Source organism: Sycon ciliatum, chromosome 8 (genome assembly GCF_964019385.1).
Source record: "Sycon ciliatum chromosome 8, ocSycCili1.1, whole genome shotgun sequence".
NCBI classification, from domain to species: Eukaryota; Metazoa; Porifera; class Calcarea; order Leucosolenida; family Sycettidae; genus Sycon; species Sycon ciliatum.
Genome location: NC_088650.1, coordinates 19,721,429 through 19,730,833, shown reverse-complemented (window position 1 = coordinate 19,730,833; position 9,405 = coordinate 19,721,429). Strand labels below are relative to the sequence as shown.

At 45.5% G+C, this 9,405-nt stretch overlaps 1 long non-coding RNA gene across 1 annotated transcript; it reads right to left on the bottom strand.

Annotated features, from left to right (window-relative positions):
• Positions 1–994: 994 nt before the first annotated feature.
• LOC135823960 (uncharacterized) lies at positions 995–6,521 on the bottom strand. Its single transcript, XR_010554807.1, has 3 exons — positions 6,213–6,521; positions 2,011–2,164; positions 995–1,493 (listed from the first exon to the last, which is right to left on the bottom strand). It is a non-coding gene; the product is annotated as an uncharacterized LOC135823960 (long non-coding RNA).
• Between the last annotated feature and the right edge of the window lie 2,884 nt (positions 6,522–9,405).

The window sequence follows — 9,405 nt, the reverse complement described above, 5'->3', positions numbered from 1 at the left end:
GTACCAGCAAAGAATTTAGCCTGTGATCGACTTCTTTCTGAAGCATTATTTTCCCAGTAACATTTGGGACATGTTCGGGCAATAATCATTTATTCAGCAATAATCCTTCCTAGATACACATTAAGACCGAAGCAAAGAATATACGGTTTTCACAGTGTACAACCATGCACCCAATTCTACACTGTTGGTCACATTGTGTTGACAGTTTGGAAACAGAATACAACAAACTAAGGTTGTCACCCAGTAGACGGTCACTTACCAGTACTTCAGCAGCTTGCACCTTCTCCACGAGAAGGAGAAAGTGGGTGAGTGAGTGAGATAGACAGATAGAGAGACAGACAGATGGACAGAGTCACAGACAGGCAGAGTGATATAGAGATCCGGAGAGAGAGAAAGAGAGACAGACAGATAACCCCTCCACTGAACTATTATGCTCTCATCCAGACCACCTCATGGTTGCAAAGACGGAGCACCCACTTACTCAAATTTGCAGACTTGATTAAGTTAAATTGCGTCTCCGCACTTCTCACACTTCAATATAGTCCCCTTCTGGTTACCTTTTCTTTTTCCTTTACGTTCTTTTCTTTCTATTTTTATTTATTTACGATTCTTCAGCCGTGGTTGGCTTTCATCCTCTCCCCTTTGATTGGCAACTGCATCCTATAATGGGATGTGGAATATTACATAAATAGCATACTGTAAACCGTGAAATTATTGCCATGGTCTAATTTCTGCGAAATTCGCGACCGCGTGGAAATCGCGAAATTTAGACAGCGCGAAAAGGAGATCCATGAAAGGTTTAGCAAGAATGCCACAGGTTTAGCAAGAATGCAATTCTGCAATCGCAAAATTAAAACCTCGCAAACCTGTACAGATTCTGAAAACGCGAACTAAAAACGCCGCGAAAATGTCACGCTTTACAGCAAATAGCTGTACTGATGAGGCCTTTATGGCCGAAACAGCTTTCTGTCTACAGCATTGGGTAAATAAATATACAGAAACTGGGGATAGAACTGTTTCGTCTTTGGTGGACTCATCAGCGCAGCACAGAGAAAATGAGGCCAAACCGGATAGCAATGGAAAATAAATTTTCCACTGCCTGATTTAGACCAGGCCCGAATATACCTTGCCAGGGTGCTCAAAGTGACGAGTGAACCTCATTGCCCTGCTATGCCAGACTGGTCAGGAGACCTTCCTTTCCTGAGATACTTGGCAAAGTCACCAATTCCACTGAATGCAAAATGTACATTTTAATAAGGTACAAGAACGAGGGGTCACAGCTTCTCACCACAAAAATGCATAGCCAAACTAACTACGTTCACACAACGATCAAAGTTACATTGCTTTGTTTAGCAATCAAACCGGTGACAGGAAACTTCCTAAGTCCCTTGTACGAATTGATCAAACTCAGTCAACCTCTCCAATGGTGGCTATTGCATAGGCTACCTTCTTCAAGTGCCAGTACCGGCGAGGGAATGTCCTGACTTTGAACTCTGTGGAGAACACGTACAGAGCATTGAAGGGAGTAAATCAAATGGCCGGCCAGCATTCTGTAAAGGGGAGATATTTGGGAACGGCCGGTCATCCAGTGACAGCAAAGAGGAATTTCTCAAATTCTTTTAAGATCAATGACAACTGCCTGAATGCCTGGGGAATTTTCCAGCTCACTATTTCTTTACAGCATAATTATGTTCTTACTACCAGGTGTGTGAAGATTGTGTCACCTGCCTCTGTTAAGGCAATGCATGAGGTTGTATACACTCGTCTTCCTTTGCATGCCAGGCATGCCGGACACACTGGCATAACAAGCATCAGTGTCCATCATGAAGACAATCAAACAAAACTCGAGCCTGGCTTCCGACAGTGACCCAAGCACTTTCAACTGATAGCGTACACGGGTAAACACCTCCGTTGGTGTTGCATCAACGCAGGACACTAAATGCACAATTCCAGCTATTGCGGTTTTCACTGAAAGAAGGCTCTCCATCTGGGCAGTTCTGTTTTACTTACTCCGGCAGGCCGATTGTCTCCCGTGTGGTCCTAAGAGGATGATGACCTCTGGCAAACATCCACATGAAGTCTGTTGCCTTGCCTGAATAGTCAACTACTACCCAAAAGACTGTAGGTCGGAACTTATCATTTCTGCTATGGGTGGTCGGTTCGACTATAGAGTAGGAAAAACACATTCAAAACATGCACAGACACCCACAGGCACACCCACACACACACACATACACTTCCACACACACACACACACACACACACACACACACACACACACACACACACACACACACACACGCACACACACACACACACACACATACATACACACTTGTACTTGTACTTGTTGCTCACTGCCAAAACTGGCCACGTGGGTCTCCCGGGAGAGGGGAGAGAGACTCAAAAGGAATCTTGCAAAGATGACTCAATTGGCTATTGAACCGCCCAACGGCCGACACCCCCTGAAATCCCAAAAACTCTGGGTGGACTTGAAAATGATCCCACTTATGGGCTCACCACACCTCACTAAGTGGGTGAGGACAAGGTGTGGAAAATGGATTGACGGCATCAGGGTATCCGTCCCGGGATCCAACTGCAGTTACCCCTGCTTTCCAATGAAGGTAATATTTGCTAATAGTCTGGGTGGCTAAATCAGAGTGGATCTGATATAAGCTTCACTAACACCATTGATTACACAAGAGTTAATCTAGCCAGAAGCAGTCCATGGTTAGCAGGTATGTATACTTCAAATAGAAAGTATATGAACCCTGGAACCAACAAAGGTGGCAGGTACAACATTACACCTTCAAGCAGCCGAGCCCGTTGGCAACAGACTCAACACAATCAGGCATAAGTGTACCCACCAACTGAACTAGCTGGCACCACATACACACATGTACACACACACAACACACACACAACACACACACAACACACACACACACCACACACCACACACACACACACACACACACACGTGCACGCACGCACACGCACACACACACACACACACACACACACACACACCACACCACACACACACGTGCACCCCCTCCATAATGCACCGTTAAATTATCAGTTAAAACATGTTTGAACTCGGATGGTGAGCCAATATAGTTATGATGAAGAAAGGAAAAGGACAAAATGTTACGAGTTATGACAAACTGTCCTCCAGCGTAACCAGATCTTATACAGCCAACAAGTGCGACAAAATGGCACAAAACTGACAAGTTGCCGTGATGCGTAGCTCATGCTCTTCTTCGTTGCGCTTTCCTTCCCCTCTTGGACCTTTCCGAACCTGAGCCTTCCAAGTTGGAAGGTTGTTGGTTTGCGCCTTGGAGAAGTGTTGGAGCTAGGTGTCAAGCAGCCGAATGCCTCAGTACTCCTTGTCAGTTTTGTGCCATTTTGTCGCACTTGCTGGCTGTATAAGATCTGGTTACGTTGGTGGACAGTTTGACATAACTCGTAACATTTTGTCCTTTTCCTTTCTTCATCATAACTATCTCACCATCCGAGTTCAAGTTTGCACACCTGATGAGCCGTCCTGATCTATACGTCGAAACGTATGTCGTGTGGAACTACTTGTTATTGTACATAACTAGTCCATCATACATGATAGTGGAGTTCAGTAGGATGTTGGCGTTTCGGTTTGTCACAATTCGTCTTCGCTTAGCTTCCCCTTCTATGTTTACTACATAAACTTGAGCCTCCCAAGTTGGGTGGTCTGTTGCTTTGCGTCGTCGAGTTGTAGTAGGGCCGGTCTTTCCGATAATATTACTAGTTTCGTCATCATCCAGTAACTTTCGGCATTCTTTGTTGCCGTGATGCGTAGCTCGTGCTCTTCTTCGTTGCGCTTTCCTTCCCCTCTTGGACCTTTCCGAACCTGAGCCTTCCAAGTTGGAAGGTTGTTGGTTTGCGCCTTGGAGAAGTGTTGGAGCTAGGTGTCAAGCCGCCGAATGTCTCAGTACTCCTTGTCAGTTTTGTGCCATTTTGTCGCACTTGCTGGCTGTATAAGATCTGGTTACGTTGGTGGACAGTTTGACATAACTCGTAACATTTAGTCCTTTTCCTTTCTTCATCATAACTATCTCACCATCCGAGTTCAAGTTTGCACACCTGATGAGCCGTCCTGATCTATACGGCGAAACGTATGTCGTGTGGAACTACTTGTTATTGTACATAACTAGTCCATCATACATGACAGTGGAGTTCAGTAGGATGTTGGCGTTTCGGTTTGTCACAATTCGTCTTCGCTTAGCTTCCCCTTCTATGTTTACTACATAAACTTGAGCCTCCCAAGTTGGGTGGTCTGTTGCTTTGCGTCGTCGAGTTGTAGTAGGGCCGGTCTGTCCGATAATATTACTAGTTTCGTCATCATCCAGTAACTTTCGGCATTCTTTGTTGCCGTGATGCGTAGCTCATGCTCTTCTTCGTTGCGCTTTCCTTCCCCTCTTGGACCTTTCCGAACCTGAGCCTTCCAAGTTGGAAGGTTGTTGGTTTGCGCCTTGGAGAAGTGTTGGAGCTAGGTGTCAGGTCGCCGAATGTCTCAGTACTTCTTGTCAGTTTTGTGCCATTTTGTCGCACTTGATGGCTGTATAAGATCTGGTTACATTGGTGGACAGTTTGTCATAACCCGTAACATTTTGTCCCTTTCCTTTCTTCATTAAAACATGTTTCCACCATTTTATTACTGTTTGAACTGGCTTCACCCCTCCTATGTTTTCAGATAACTTACTGAAGTACAACTTTCGAAGTTGGAAGGCTGTTGGAGTGCGTACCCAAAACATTCTAGAGCTGATAGCCAGTTAATTGTAGAACGTCAGTACCGTCGGTCAGTTTTGTGCAATATTATCGCATGAGCTGATTGTCAAATAACTGGTGGTGTTAGTGGACAATATAGCGTAACTTGTAGTTCCTTGGTCCTTTTTCTCTACTATAAGTTGATCATTGGCTCTCCATCCGAGTTCTCATGGTGCACTTACGGTATTTTCATGGGTCTACACCCCACCTTCGTTCATGAGTTGTTTCTGCATTTCGCGTACTTTTGTCACACTTACATTCTATCTCCCCTTCTCATGTTAACGTTATTCCCCTAGCTATGCAAAAGACGTTACTTCAGTAATGTCTGGTGCTAGCCAGGGTCCACACAGCTTTAATTCCGTGTGTGTTAGTTTGTGTGTTTGTGCCGTAGGCATGCCTGGCGCTATCCCGTACCTGTCCTGTACCGTACCATCAAAGACAGCTGGCCACAATATTCAAATAGGGCTTTCAATTGCAAGATCATAACGTGAAGCAACTTGGAAGAATGTGTATGTATGCGAAGTATATCGGGGGACTGCATGCAGGGTGATAGTGCGGGTGCGAATCCCAGGTTACGTCTTGAAAAAAATAGGAGAAATGAAAAATTTACAACATCCCTATGCTTTTTTTGCCTAGGTCATCAAGGTGGTAGACGGTGTCGTATTACCCTCGAATGCAAAGGGAAAGTATATTTCTTTCGCTCAGGGCCCTACGCTATGCTTTTTTGCCTAGCTCATTATGCATGTTATTCGAACAGATGGAGCTTCCAAGCTCTCTCGTTTCTATTACTTAGAACCTTCCAAGTTGGAATTCTGTTGGAGTGCGCATCCAAGATGTGCTAGAGCTGTTAGCCAGTTAGTTGTACAACGTCAGTACCGTCGGTCAGTGTCGTGCAATGTTATCGCATGAGCTGATTGTTTAGTAACTCGTGGTGTTAGTGGACATTATAGCGTAACTAATACTTGTAGTTTCTTGGTCATTTTTTCTTTATTATAAATAAAATACTGCGACAGATTTCCGGCCATACTCCAATTTACTACATTCTCAACCTGTCACCACCATATGGGGCGCATGTGCTGTCAGCCGAACCAATGCACGAAGCATAAAACACACCAGCACAGCAAGGACATTCCGTTGACAGAGAATTGTTACGCATCTAGACAGCTGTTTCGCCCCTGCACCATTTATACTGTATAAGAGTTATCATTCCTTAAATTCCTTTACACTCCATTATCATCCTGTACTGATGAGCTCGAAGGAGCGCATGGGGGGTTACGGGTTGAGAATGTATTAATTGTACTACTGGTACTGAACATGAAAAAATGGGTGGTGGGAATTAGAACACCATTGCCAGACTTCGAGCACAGAGGTCTAATACGGCTATTGGCGACAGAATACTTAGAACTCACGTGAAATTGTCGGCAAAGTCGATACCAGTACATGTAGTCGGTAACCGGCAAGATGACCGCGGCCAGCCTCGCATAATAATACCTGACAATCACATCATATCGAACTGCACATTGTAGCGGCAACACTTCCGCTCACTAATAATAAACTACAAATGACCGCTTATTACGCAAGCCGATACCGCTAAGGAAAGCTAAACATCCCACACTGAACTCCAGGTGAGTACTCGTACTGCTGCACATACCACTGCACTTCGGTGGCTACAACCCGCCCCTCCTCGAGACGGTGGCTGAAGAGAAACATTCGGTCAACTTCTTTCCTTGAAGCACAATGTATTGTAGATCTACTAGTAGTTGCTTTGAAGCCTCAATGAAGGAACATTACTACATGTAGCAGGGAGTCGTAACCTACGACTCCCTGATTACTAGTTACTAGTAGTAGATCTACGTATACTCTACATGTCTACAAAACTTAGGTCGGGCGCTAGACAGCCAGGGGGTCACACTTTGACCCCGCGGATTTAAAGGGGAAGTATACCCTAAAATCAAATTTTCACCAGTTGTAGTCTTCGGGGTGCTGAGTCGAATGGTCTTGGTCCGAGGAAGCTGAGACGCTCCCTTCCTACTTGAATCCCAATCGAACTCACGCACTTCCACCGAAACTGGGTGACTGCGCCCTACTAGATGGGGATTTGTATGCAAAATCTCACTAAAAGCGCCATTTCGTTCTTATAAAAGCACGGATGACCGCGATTGGCCCATATGTTGTAGTCTTTTGGACGCTGAGTCGACTGGTTTTGGTCCGAAAAGGCTGCGATGTAGCGTTCCTCCTTTATTCCCAATCGAACATGGTTGAAGAAGCGGTCACGTGCTCCTGCGTACACCAGTCACCTGGTCACCGTGCCTGCAGGGTACAACTTACTAGCCTGTTTGACCTTTTTTGGGTGCACTCCTGTCACTCGAGTTGAACTCGAGTTGAACCTTGGTGTGAAAGTTGTCGCCTGCTGGCGCGGTGACCAGGTGATTTGGGCACCCAGGAGCACGTGACCGCGTGTTCAACCATGTTCGATTGGGAATAAAGGAGGAACGCTGCATCGCAGCCTTTTCGGACCAAAACCAGTCGACTCAGCGTCCAAAAGACTACAACATATGGGCCAATCGCGGTCATCCGTGCTTTTATAAGAACGAAATGGCGCTTTTAGTGAGATTTTGCATACAAATCCCCATCTAGTAGGGCGCAGTCACCCAGTTTCGGTGGAAGTGCGCGAGTTCGATTGGGATTCAAGTAGGAAGGGAGCGTCGCAGCTTCCTCGGACCAAGACCATTCGACTCAGCACCCCGAAGACTACAACTGGTGAAAATTTGATTTTAGGGTATACTTCCCCTTTAAAGTAGCACCTGTGTCGTTCGACCGTATGACTTGTAGAATATATATCAGGGTGTATTTTACTACTCCCTGATATATATAGTGTAGATGTACATCCTTCGGACTTCACGATCGTCATTCTGCACACTAGTAGATCTACTACTGTTGTGGACATGGAAATCCGGTCGCACGTCTAGCGGCCCCAGGGCGCTGGCCATGCAGCGGTGGATAAACGGTACACACATGCATTCATGCTCTGAAGCGCGCTACGCTGGTCGCATCGGATCAACATCATGTGCTGCATGCACCGTTTCGGTGCGCGCTGAGGGCGCCGGCCCCGGTCAATCGACTGGATTTCCATGTCCGCGCCAGTACGATCCTGTCCCGCAATGCGCAAGCACGATCATGTAGACCTACTACTAGGCCCCCGTGTAATATGCCGGCATTTTTTTTCCGTACAATCCGCGAACCCAGCACTTTGGGCTCGTGATGCAGCATTTTGGGGGAAACGGAGCACTTGGCCGTTGTGTATCAAAATTGAGAGAAGAAAAACTTCCCAAACAAGAACGTCACTTCCGCATTCCGTGGGTTAGCTTCTTCTTGAGTAGTTTATGAATTGTTTACCATGGCAGACTCGAGCAAGTCTCTTATTGAGTATTTTCTGACTCCCTGGTTTTGACGGCGTGTGCTGAGGATGACAAAAAGTGAGCATTTTCCGAGCATTTTCGGCAAGGTTTACGAGAATTTCCCAAAAGCATTTTCGGCAAAGTTTCGGGCATATTACACTAGGCCTTGACAATGACAGATTATGCTAGCATAATTTTTCGCATAATTCCTACCAAAATCGAATAATCGCATAATTCGAGGCAAATTGCATACAAATCGCATAAAATTGGAATAATCCGCCTGTTCGCATCAAATTCCATACAGTTGTACATGTACATGTTCTACAAGTACAAGTAGACGCACCAGGAAGGCGTAGGTTTACGACTCCCTTGATAACATGTCCAGTCCACTACAATCAGTGACCAGGGTGACGGTCGTAGCTAGGTCGGACGGTGCGTTGACGCCGTTGAACTTTTTCTACTACAGTACAACGCCCTCTACAAAAAAATTCACCTGTTATTTTGCACAGAACCATTAATTATACATGTACATTAGCAGCATATGTGAGCATCATGCGGCATAATATGATAACTTTTAGCATAAAAAAGCATAATTCTGCATATTTTTCAGCAATGCGAAAAGCATAATTTCACGAAAATATTAGCATAATCTGTCAAGGCCTATAATACACCGGGGCCTACCTACTACTGTCGTGGACATGGAAATCCGATCGCACGTCTAGCGGCCCCAGGGCGCTGTCCATGCAGCGGTGGGTAAGCAGTGCTAGGGTCCAGCGGATAATGCCGGCATTATATTCGGTATTATACGACTATCCGAGCATCAGAGCATTATGGAGCATTAGAAAGGAACAAAACGAGCATTATGTGAGGTTGGAGCGGCATAACGAGTATCATAGTGGATAATATCCGGAAATCCCAGGTTTTTGGCAACAATCGGCTACAATCATGATCATGAGATGTTGTCTGATGATTGGTTTTTGCCATGAAACTCTGAGTAACAACGAAACAGCCCTATTTTACTCCTTTTGTGTACCTCTTGCGTACTACGCTCCGCCCATTCCGGGCATTTGAGCACTATGCATTGTACCGGCGCATGACTTTGTGATTGTGTAGACACGTAACACCGGCCTTTAGCACTAACGCTACATAACTATTGCTACATAAAAACGTTATGATTGTAGCGATGTGGTCAGGTAAATGTCCT